The following is a 12,006-nucleotide window of genomic DNA, read 5'->3' as shown; positions in this document are numbered from 1 at the left end:
CTGAAAACAAATATGAGTAATGTAAGTACTTTTATGCATTTTTTTGTGGTTCCTTGAGACATTTCGTGAATGCAAAAACATGCTCCGACCTCAAAATGCAATCTTGTGATATAAACCAAACGTACCCTTGCTTCTTCTGTGGCATTTAATGGCAGCTGGCATCCTTATTGTTGCAAAGGGACAACTCTGTGAATGTCCTTGAGTGGCCCAGCCAGGGACCAGACCTGAATCCAACTGAACATCTCTGCAGAGATCTGAAAATGGCTGTGCACCAATACTCCCCATCCAACCTGATGGAGCTCGAGAGGTGCTGCAAAATGGGCAAAACTGCCCAAAGATAGGTGCACCAAGCTTGTGGCCTCATATTCAAGAAGTCTTGAGGCTGTAATTGCTGCCAAAGGTGCATCGACAAAAGTATTGAGCAAAGGATGTGAATACTTATGTACATATGATTTTTTTTGTTTGTTTTTGTTTTGTTTTTTTAATAAATGTGCAAGAAAAAAAAACTTCATGTCATTATAGGGTGTTGCAAGCAGAATTCTGAGGGGAAAATTATATTTGCTCCATAATGCTAAAAGTGAAGCATTGTGATTACTTTACGGATACACTGCAGGGTTCACACCTGCGCAGTTGAGCATAGGGGGCCCCTATCTGTGACAGGGGCCAGGCACCTAAGTCATGGGTTAAAGCAATAAATTTTCATCTGACTGAATTTTTTTCCTGGCAAACATCAATGCCAACAATTCCCTAAAATGTGGCGTTGTGGGGGTACACACTTTTTTTCCTCAATAAATACAATAAACACATTATACAGTATACAAATCTATTCTAAATAGCCTCTAAGGTGACAGAGAAAAAGCATAAAAAGAATGCAAAACCTGAACATAAAGGTACATAAAAGGGTGGTGTGGGCAGGGTGTAGTCTTGATTCTGGAGGGTCTGGGGGTGATCCCCAGAACATTTTTAAAAGAGCAAGTCAACGTTTGTGTATTCTGGTGAATTTTAATGGAAATGAAACCCTCTGAAACAAAGAAAACTTACTTCAAACTGTCAAGTAAAAATTCTTTGTCTTCTGTATTATTTTGATCGGTTCTAACCCGGTAAATGCGCCAAAAGGGTGCTGTGTTGCTGGCTGTACAGTCAATAAAATACAAAATTAGGGCCAAAAGCAATTGACAATGTTGTTCTGCTGTGCACAAAGTTACACTGTCACCCGCTTTGAAAATGCTTGCGCACTGAGAAACTCAAAACTGGCTTATTCACATTTAATCGGTAAAATGCTCACTCGTAAAGCAAACTAGGGCTGCAACTAACGATTATTTTAGTAATCGATTAATCGGTCAATTATTTTTTCAATTAATCGTTTTTTGTACTTACATGTGAGTTTTGCCATTATTTCTTTAACCTCTTAAACCCTAGAGTACTCAATTTTGGGGACTTGCCCTGTTTTGGAACATTTGAACACTTATAACTAACCAATACTGACACCAACATACACTTATTATACATTAAAATGTCAAGTGAAGTCTCCTCTACAAAAGTATCCACTTCAATTACATATCAACTAACCACAGCTGAAACACCAACCAGATAAAGACATAAATTGGAATTCATTTTTTGGGGGAAAAAACCTCATTTACTCCTACAAAGTATTGTTTACTTTCAATTTTTTTTGCATCCACAACATCCCCTAGGACCTGTCCTTTAGCTGATCCAAACTTTTGCATTTTTGACCTTGTACAAGCTGAGAAATAAGTCAATGTATGGGTATGTGATTTTGGTGAAATAGGCTCTAGGGCTTAAAGGGTTAAGTGAGTTATTAAAAAGCCTTTATCAGACAACATCAATGTTTGAGCTTGTAACAAAGTTATGATGTTATATTCTCATCAAAAACATACCTGGAGTAGTGTTTTGTTTTATTTTGCACATACATACATCACCGACACACCACAAATAGGTTTCCAACAAGTTTCACCCAATTATGAGCATTTTTAGATGCCTACAGAAAACTATCTCAACCACTGACAACATATTACAGCAAGAGTCCACAAAAGGATTTTAAAGCCCTGACTAAAGTGTAATATGTGCTCTTTAAAAACATATTTTCATGAAAAAACACAAATGTGCAGTTTACTGCATTTTATTTTTTTCTTGTGTAAACACAGCTTAGATGTGGCCTCTACTGGTGGTTGGCTCTCACTGCGGTATTGTATCACTTCCTGTTCCGGAGCACAACGGTGTTTTTCTGTATCTGTTAGCTGTTTAATCTGCGCAGTTAGATTGATCTAGTTATCTAGATTACGATTTGTTTCCCAGTGTAATCTTTACGTGCCTTAACTAAAGCACTCCTTCTGCTGAATCACCTCTAAATTATTTACACATTATTCACTTTGCGTGTTTTTAGGAATCCGCTAGCTTAGCATAGCTACTAGCTCTTAGCCGATTTAGCATGGCGGCTTCTCCTGTCTCTCCCGCACTTTTCTGCTCTGGGTGTGAAATGTTTAGTTATTCCTCGGCCTCCTTTAGCAGTAACGGTACTTGCAATAAGTGTAGCTTATTCGTAGCTTTGGAGGCCAGGCTGGGCGAATTGGAGACTCGGCTCCGCACCGTGGAAAATTCTACAGCTAGCCAGGCCCCTGTAGTCGGTGCGGACCAAGGTAGCTTAGCCGCCATTAGTTACCCCCTGGCAGATCCCGAACAGCCGGGAAAGCAGGCTGACTGGGTGACTGTGAGGAGGAAGCGTAGCCCTAAACAGAAGCCCCGTGTACACCGCCAACCCGTTCACATCTCTAACCGTTTTTCCCCACTTGACGACACACCCGCCGAGGATCCAACTCTGGTTATTGGCGACTCTGTTTTGCGAAATGTGAAGTTAGCGACACCAGCAACCATAGTCAATTGTCTTCCGGGGGCCAGAGCAGGCGACACTGAAGGAAATTTGAAACTGCTGGCTAAGGCTAAGCGTAAATTTGGTAAGATTGTAATTCACGTCGGCAGTAATGACACCCGGTTACGCCAATCGGAGGTCACTAAAATTAACATTAAATCGGTGTGTAACTTTGCAAAAACAATGTCGGACTCTGTAGTTTTCTCTGGGCCCCTCCCCAATCAGACCGGGAGTGACATGTTTAGCCGCATGTTCTCCTTGAATTGCTGGCTGTCTGAGTGGTGTCCAAAAAATGAGGTGGGCTTCATAGATAATTGGCAAAGCTTCTGGGGAAAACCTGGTCTTGTTAGGAGAGACGGCATCCATCCCACTTTGGATGGAGCAGCTCTCATTTCTAGAAATCTGGCCAATTTTCTTAAATCCTCCAAACCGTGACTATCCAGGGTTGGGACCAGGAAGCAGAGTTGTAGTCTTACACACCTCTCTGCAGCTTCTCTCCCCCTGCCATCCCCTCATTACCCCATCCCTGTAGAGACGGTGCCTGCTCCCAGACTACCAATAACCAGCAAAAATCTATTTAAGCATAAAAATTCAAAAAGAAAAAATAATATAGCACCTTCAACTGCACCACAGACTAAAACAGTTAAATGTGGTCTATTAAACATTAGGTCTCTCTCTTCTAAGTCCCTGTTGGTAAATGATATAATAATTGATCAACATATTGATTTATTCTGCCTTACAGAAACCTGGTTACAGCAGGATGAATATGTTAGTTTAAATGAGTCAACACCCCCGAGTCACACTAACTGTCAGAATGCTCGTAGCACGGGCCGGGGCGGAGGATTAGCAGCAATCTTCCATTCCAGCTTATTAATTAATCAAAAACCCAGACAGAGCTTTAATTTATTTGAAAGCTTGACTCTTAGTCTTGTCCATCCAAATTGGAAGTCCCAAAAACCAGTTTTATTTGTTATTATCTATCGTCCACCTGGTCGTTACTGTGAGTTTCTCTGTGAATTTTCAGACCTTTTGTCTGACTTAGTGCTTAGCTCATAAGATAATTATAGTGGGCGATTTTAACATCCACACAGATGCTGAGAATGACAGCCTCAACACTGCATTTAATCTATTATTAGACTCTATTGGCTTTGCTCAAAAAGTAAATGAGTCCACCCACCACTTTAATCATATCTTAGATCTTGTTCTGACTTATGGTATGGAAATAGAAGACTTAACAGTATTCCCTGAAAACTCCCTTCTGTCTGATCATTTCTTAATAACATTTACATTTACTCTGATGGACTACCCAGCAGTGGGGAATAAGTTTCATTACACTAGAAGTCTTTCAGAAAGCGCTGTAACTAGGTTTAAGGATATGATTCCTTCTTTATGTTCTCTAATGCCATATACCAACACAGTGCAGAGTAGCTACCTAAACTCTGTAAGTGAGATAGAGTATCTCGTCAATAGTTTTACATCCTCATTGAAGACAACTTTGGATGCTGTAGCTCCTCTGAAAAAGAGCGCTTTAAATCAGAAGTGCCTGACTCCGTGGTATAACTCAAACTCGTAGCTTAAAGCAGATAACCCGTAAGTTGGAGAGGAAATGGCGTCTCACTAATTTAGAAGATCTTCACTTAGCCTGGAAAAAGAGTCTGTTGCTCTATAAAAAAGCCCTCCGTAAAGCTAGGACATCTTTCTACTCATCACTAATTGAAGAAAATAAGAACAACCCCAGGTTTCTTTTCAGCACTGTAGCCAGGCTGACAAAGAGTCAGAGCTCTATTGAGCTGAGTATTTCATTAACTTTAACTAGTAATGACTTCATGACTTTCTTTGCTAACAAAATTTTAACTATTAGAGAAAAAATTACTCATAACCATCCCAAAGCCGTATCGTTATCTTTGGCTGCTTTCAGTGATGCCGGTATTTGGTTAGACTCTTTCTCTCCGATTGTTCTGTCTGAGTTATTTTCATTAGTTACTTCATCCAAACCATCAACATGTTTATTAGACCCCATTCCTACCAGGCTGCTCAAGGAAGCCCTACCATTATTTAATGCTTCGATCTAAAATATGATCAATCTATCTTTGTTAGTTGGCTATGTACCACAGGCTTTTAAGGTGGCAGTAATTAAACCATTACTTAAAAAGCCATCACTTGACCCAACTATCTTAGCTAATTATAGGCCAATCTCCAACCTTCCTTTTCTCTCAAAAATTCTTGAAAGGGTAGTTGTAAAACAGCTAACTGATCATCTGCAGAGGAATGGTCTATTTGAAGAGTTTCAGTCAGGTTTTAGAATTCATCATAGTACAGAAACAGCATTAGTGAAGGTTACAAATGATCTTCTTATGGCCTCGGACAGTGGACTCATCTCTGTGCTTGTTCTGTTAGACCTCAGTGCTGCTTTTGATACTGTTGACCATAAAATGTTATTACAGAGATTAGAGCATGCCATAGGTATTAAAGGCACTGCGCTGCGGTGGTTTGAATCATATTTGTCTAATAGATTACAATTTGTTCATGTAAATGGGGAATCTTCTTCACAGACTAAAGTTAATTATGGAGTTCCACAAGGTTCTGTGCTAGGACCAATTTTATTCACTTTATACATGCTTCCCTTAGGCAGTATTATTAGACGGTATTGCTTAAATTTTCATTGTTACGCAGATGATACCCAGCTTTATCTATCCATGAAGCCAGAGGACAGACACCAATTAGCTAAACTGCAGGATTGTCTTACAGACATAAAGACATGGATGACCTCTAATTTCCTGCTTTTAAACTCAGATAAAACTGAAGTTATTGTACTTGGCCCCACAAATCTTAGAAACATGGTGTCTAACCAGATCCTTACTCTGGATGGCATTACCCTGACCTCTAGTAATACTGTGAGAAATCTTGGAGTCATTTTTGATCAGGATATGTCATTCAAAGCGCATATTAAACAAATATGTAGGACTGCTTTTTTGCATTTACGCAATATCTCTAAAATCAGAAAGGTCTTGTCTCAGAGTGATGCTGAAAAACTAATTCATGCATTTATTTCCTCTAGGCTGGACTATTGTAATTCATTATTATCAGGTTGTCCTAAAAGTTCCCTAAAAAGCCTTCAGTTAATTCAAAATGCTGCAGCTAGAGTACTGACGGGGACTAGAAGGAGAGAGCATATCTCACCCATATTGGCCTCTCTTCATTGGCTTCCTGTTAATTCTAGAATAGAATTTAAAATTCTTCTTCTTACTTATAAGGTTTTGAATAATCAGGTCCCATCTTATCTTAGGGACCTCGTAGTACCATATCACCCCAATAGAGCACTTCGCTCTCAGACTGCAGGCTTACTTGTAGTTCCTAGGGTTTGTAAGAGTAGAATGGGAGGCAGAGCCTTCAGCTTTCAGGCTCCTCTCCTGTGGAACCAGCTCCCAATTCAGATCAGGGAGACAGACACCCTCTCTACTTTTAAGATTAGGCTTAAAACTTTCCTTTTTGCTAAAGCTTATACTTAGGGCTGGATCAGGTGACCCTGAACCATCCCTTAGTTATGCTGCTATAGATGTAGACTGCTGGGGGGTTCCCATGATGCACTGTTTCTTTCTCTTTTTGCTCTGTATGCACCACTCTGCATTTAATCATTAGTGATCGATCTCTGCTCCCCTCCACAGCATGTCTTTTTCCTGGTTCTCTCCCTCAGCCCCAACCAGTCCCAGCAGAAGACTGCCCCTCCCTGAGCCTGGTTCTGCTGGAGGTTTCTTCCTGTTAAAAGGGAGTTTTTCCTTCCCACTGTAGCCAAGTGCTTGCTCACAGGGGGTCGTTTTGACCGTTGGGGTTTTACATAATTATTGTATGGCCTTGCCTTACAATATAAAGCGCCTTGGGGCAACTGTTTGTTGTGATTTGGCGCTATATAAAAAAATTGATTGATTGATTGATTGATTGATGTGGTTTGACAAATTGTCATTAAACTTAAATAAAACAGGGATGATGTGGAGGAGTAAGAGTCACTAGGTGTTCACAGGAAAGTTATTTCTATATTTATGTTCATTGTTGGTTGGTTTCATCTTTTCTGTTTTGTATTATCAGGTTCTTTAGTTTCTCTAAAATTGTATTGTAGCATTATTAGTTATTACTATTATTGTTGTTGCTATTATTAATATATAAATAAAAAAATATTACAATTTGTAATACATTTGACTCTTTTACAACAAACACAGCCATTAATTATTATACAGAAAACAAATGCACACAAAGGTGCTGAGATACGAACAGCTAACTGCTAACTTTAACATTGAAAACCCTACAGACATGCTAATGTGTTAGCATCAGTCCCGTTTTTAAGTTACAAAATACATCTATCAACTGTTTCAGAAGACCATAAGAGGTCGGTTTAACAAAAAAAAAGGTAAATATTACTCACAGACATATGGTCTTTTAGTATTTTAGCGGGGAAAAATTAAGATAAAGCGAAATAAAACACCAATGGAACAGCAGATCGAAGCATTGCTTCTTTGGTTCAAAGCAAAGCCACACCCTGCTCTACTTGAGGAAGGTCTGCCAATGTTCCCTAGAAGACAGGGAGGAGAAGGACCGTAGCTCATGGCAAGCAGTAAACAGAGCGGAGAGGAGTGAAAATTCACACAGTCCCTTCCTCTGCGGTGTGGCGCCATCCACGCTGACATTGCTGCTGCATTGATTAGCGCAGAATGGGATGTTGCTTTGATAATGAGAGTATCATATTTCGGCCCCAAAACACGCATGATACCACATGCGCGCGCACGTATGTGTAGTTAAATTTTCCAAATGACGGAAATCCGTCATGTGACGGAGAACTTTAACCCATGACCTAAGGCCGGGTTCACACGGCAGGATAATTAGGCCAATATCGGACCCGATCTTCCCCTTCCGACAATCGTGATGACGCTAACGACAATCTTATCAGATATTCCTGCCATGTGTGGTGTGTTAAGAGCGCTCTGATCTGCTCGAAAGCACGTCAGGAGCACTCCGATTGCAAAACGGGGATATTCAACATGTTGGATTTTTTTTGGCCCGATATCACAGTGTGTGTAGTGTCCTCCGACCACAAACGAGCACGTAGCCTGCTGAATGTGACATGCAGGCAATCAGAAAGGGAGGTGACGGATGTACGGAGCAGAAAATAAAATCAAAACAGCTGTTCTGACTTACCAGAAAGTCCGGTGGTTGCGCTGTATCCACTCCTAGTTCCGGATCACTGCTGTAGTTTTTGCGCTGCCGTTTCTCGTAATCAGCACGAATAAGCTAATACTTGGTACCAATGGAAAGATTGATGTTTTGTCTAGAAACGACCACAAGCTCGACCGGATCCAGCCATCCTTGTGATCAGCAGAGGAATCAAAACATCCCAGTGTCTGCGGTGTGCGCGCTTTTTCTCACTCACTCATTCCTGCAAGTTTTAAAGTAACTATCTCTAAAACGTTGCAAAGGTGAGTTAGTCATTCGGTGTTTTTGGTTCTAGAGTGGGAAAATACTTACTTGGGTAGAAAATGTCAGTGTGTTATGTCTTGCTGTTTAATTGCTGCGCGCATTTATCTCCGACATGAAAATTTGCTGGTTGCGGATCACTGAAGCAGCAGCCTCGTGTCTGTAGTTGTGAGTCATGTGGACTTTGGGGGTCATCTCAACATCACGAATGGACATGAATGTGGGGGCTTTTACTTTTTAATTCGGGAGAAATCTCACCTCCTCTTCATTTTTTGCTCGTAAAAACGTATAAGGGCGCCTTTCGAAACTAAGTAAATTCTCATTTAATTAATTAAGTATAATTTATATCATTTTATGTTCAAAACACATTCTCAGGCACAGTGTGTATCATTCTGCATTAGAAGGGCTCCAGCCAGATGCCAGGAATGCCCCCAAAATGACGCAGAGTGTCGTGATCCAGAACCAGCAAAAGTGATCCATTTCTGGCAAATGTTTGCACCACGCATAATGTCGCTTCACACTTTAAGTAGCAGCACTACTCCACCCAGACTTTTTCAGCTAGATAACATCCAAATACCCAATACAACAATGCACAATAAAGGATATTCAGTTGCATTACGGCTCCGTATAGCAGGACTTTAAAAAAGGTGATCCGGAACTGGGCAACTGTCTGTACTTTAATCGGGCAGAGCGGTCTCATTTGAACTCCTGCGTGACATTACAGAATTTTACCACTTCTAAGGACAGCCTATCATTGCATAATATAAACACAGCATCACTTCACACGGAAAAATGGTGTACTGCTTTGTTTTTGGCTGTAATCACGGAAGTGATTGCGAAAAGGGCAGTTTTTTTCAGTTCACAGTGGAGAAGGGAAAACAAGGCAAATGGGAGAGGTTGTGTCGTAGCCTACACACCTAGCCAGAGTAGCTGCGTTCTCTCGTCTACACAACTGCTTCGATATGTTTGAGCACCGGGTCATAAACAAACCGCAACACGTCCGCTTTCCACCGCATCGTCACTTTTTCTTTGCATTTTCACTTTGTTTGCCGTGTAATTTGCCCAAAAACTCAGATAAAGTGCCATGTTTCTGATGGGGACATACAAGGGCTGTCCACAGATGTAGGATTATTGCATCATGTGTGTCATATTTTAACCCTTTAGCACCCACCGTCAAATGAGACTGCCCTGCCCAACTCCTTATCGTGTAAATTGCTTGTGAATAAAAACAGTATTTCTCTCAGTGCTCTGAGAGCATCGTTTTCAGCCATTTTTTCAGACGTTTTTAGCACTGTTTTCAGCCACCAAAAATAAAACAAGTTGTCTTTTTCAGCTGACAACGTGACTGATGCGTGCAGCACAGTGAGGGAGAAGGTGTATGTCATGCATTCGTATTACCAGATGTCTTTTGTTGGTTAGTCATAATATAAAAATGGATTTTTACACTTATCACTTGACCATGTAAATGTGCATGCTAAATTTAATCATGCCAAGTAGCGAGTCCAGCGATGCATCAATCACACACGCACATCGCAATGTTCAAATGATATATATGCAGCCTTAATCGAGGGCCGCTCCTATCAAGTTTGTATCTGAAAACGTGTGTAAATACACTGATTCTGGTGACATCAATAGCAGTCCTACTTTGGGGATGTAACATGCTTGGTTGCAGTTCAAAGTGCATCATGGGAGTACACCATTACAATCCGCAACACTGACTCACAACAAGTTGCACTTGACCACACCATATACATGCTGAAAGCACACAACAAACATCCTGATCACTACGTGACATTTGGCGTCCTGTCAGGTCATCCCGCGTGACACCACCTTTAGAGAATTATTAATACAGATAGTCAACCAGCTGTGTGACAAGCTAATTAACGGGTCTTAAAAAAATGGTTTTGGTAAATCTAATGACTTACTGAGTTAAACACACCACTGTAAATGGTCCAAAACCTAGATACTCTGTCATTCAAACAAAACAGCAGCTCAAATTTCACCCTGCACAAATAACATCTAAAGGAAATTACAAGTTTAATTTCAGTTTAGAAGTTCTCTGCTGCATAACTTAAATGTCATTGCTCGTCTGAACTAGTATGACCTGCTAGAAGCTACTGTATGGAAAGTATTTTGGATACTAAGTGGAAATGCAAGTTGAACTGCATAGCCGGACTGTGCAGGACCTGCACCTCCCTCCACCCCTCCCAAAAGCTGAGGCCCAGTAAGGGTTTACGGAAACGCCGTTTGATAATAACCGAATAAAAACAACGAGGGGAGCGTGCGTGTGGGTCAGAGTTCCAGCTCGGATCCAGATCGGCCATTATCTCAGCTGTTGCCTGACTTACAGCTTCACCAATATGGCTTCTCCGGAGCCTGACGTTTTTCCAGTGCTCCCGCGACTAACTAGTGCGTGAGCACAAAATTAACTACATAGCTTGCAACCATACTACTCTGCATCTTAACCGTGATTGCAGAACCCTTCGGCTGGTGCAACAAATCAAGTGAAAACTGCAAAACAGCACCGCAAGAGTTAAGCAAACTAGCTGGTTGACTTTCTGCCGCCAGTGGGCGCTAAAACGTAACTTCAGGTGAAAAACGCCACACAAAAATTACATTTATACCAAGTTTTATTGATAAAAATGTCAAGCTGTGTGCAAGTTCACCATATTAATTACATTTAACATAACTAGGCGGGTAGTCTGTAGGAGCAACCTGCGTCATGTTAGCTGAAAAGAAACAGTCGAGCCGCCGTTGATTACAAAAAGATACAATATGCCACACATACATACCGACAAGTTACCCATACACCACTATTTCCACATTACAGTACACTATCATATTCTATGAATTACAGAAGGAAACGCTGAAAAGCTATCAGCGACTGCAGCTAACGTAGTTTGTGACGCGTTAGCACAAGGTTAAGTTGCCCGTCAATATTACAAAAAGATTATCGTGCCAAACACAGCTCGAAATGACTGCTCATTTGCAAAAGCCAAACTAAAACAAAACAAAAACCTCAAACCGTACCGTTTATGCGATACTGCGTATGCAGTTTATGCTGCAAACTGCGACGCAACAGAGCTAAGCCGCTATCTTAGCAGGAAGCTAACTAGCTAAACAACAGCGGCTGCTCAACTTATGCAGACCAGAGCTCGGCGTCTGTTTCCAAGAAAATAACGCTCTCACCTCATTGAAGAATAAAGTGCAGCAGAGTGGAAAGGAAAGCCGGCTGTAAGGCTTCAAAAAGAAAAAAAAAAAAAACTTCAACGCTTTTTCAGCATCTACGAAGGGACGCTTATGTCCTGCGTGATCGCCATTTTCTTTGCTCGTTGCTAATCAGTGCTGGAGCCACTTTCTCCGCCTGACGACAGATACAGCTCGCTACGGAAGATCATATCCGCCAAACTAAAAACAAACCACCAACATCACATAACCTACAAAAAAAAAAAAAAAAAAAAAAAAAAAAAAAAATACCCGGAAAGATTTTAAAAAGGCCTATAAGATATCCGCAAAAATAAATAAATAACAGCAAAGATAATGATAACAATAATAATGATAATTAATTAATAATTAATTATCTTATTATTGTTATTTATAAGATCAAATAAAGATAAAAATCTCACAAATGTAAATTGATTTTTGGCTGTCAGCCC

General features: G+C 40.6%; 1 protein-coding gene across 2 annotated transcripts in view; it reads right to left on the bottom strand.

Annotated features, from left to right (window-relative positions):
* Positions 1-11,711, bottom strand: part of LOC117527610 (trinucleotide repeat-containing gene 6A protein-like) — a 118,100-nt gene extending 106,389 nt beyond the window's left edge. For both annotated transcript variants that reach the window (XM_034190037.1, XM_034190038.1), the window contains exon 1: positions 11,540-11,711. The gene's annotated coding sequence lies outside the window, so the exon portion shown is untranslated. The remainder of the gene's footprint in view (positions 1-11,539) is intronic.
* Between the last annotated feature and the right edge of the window lie 295 nt (positions 11,712-12,006).

The sequence above is a fragment of the Thalassophryne amazonica genome, chromosome 16, assembly GCF_902500255.1.
Source record: "Thalassophryne amazonica chromosome 16, fThaAma1.1, whole genome shotgun sequence".
In the NCBI taxonomy this organism is placed as follows: domain Eukaryota; kingdom Metazoa; phylum Chordata; class Actinopteri; order Batrachoidiformes; family Batrachoididae; genus Thalassophryne; species Thalassophryne amazonica.
The sequence above is the reverse complement of the archived record's forward strand: the minus strand, read 5'-3'. Positions and strand labels throughout refer to the sequence as shown.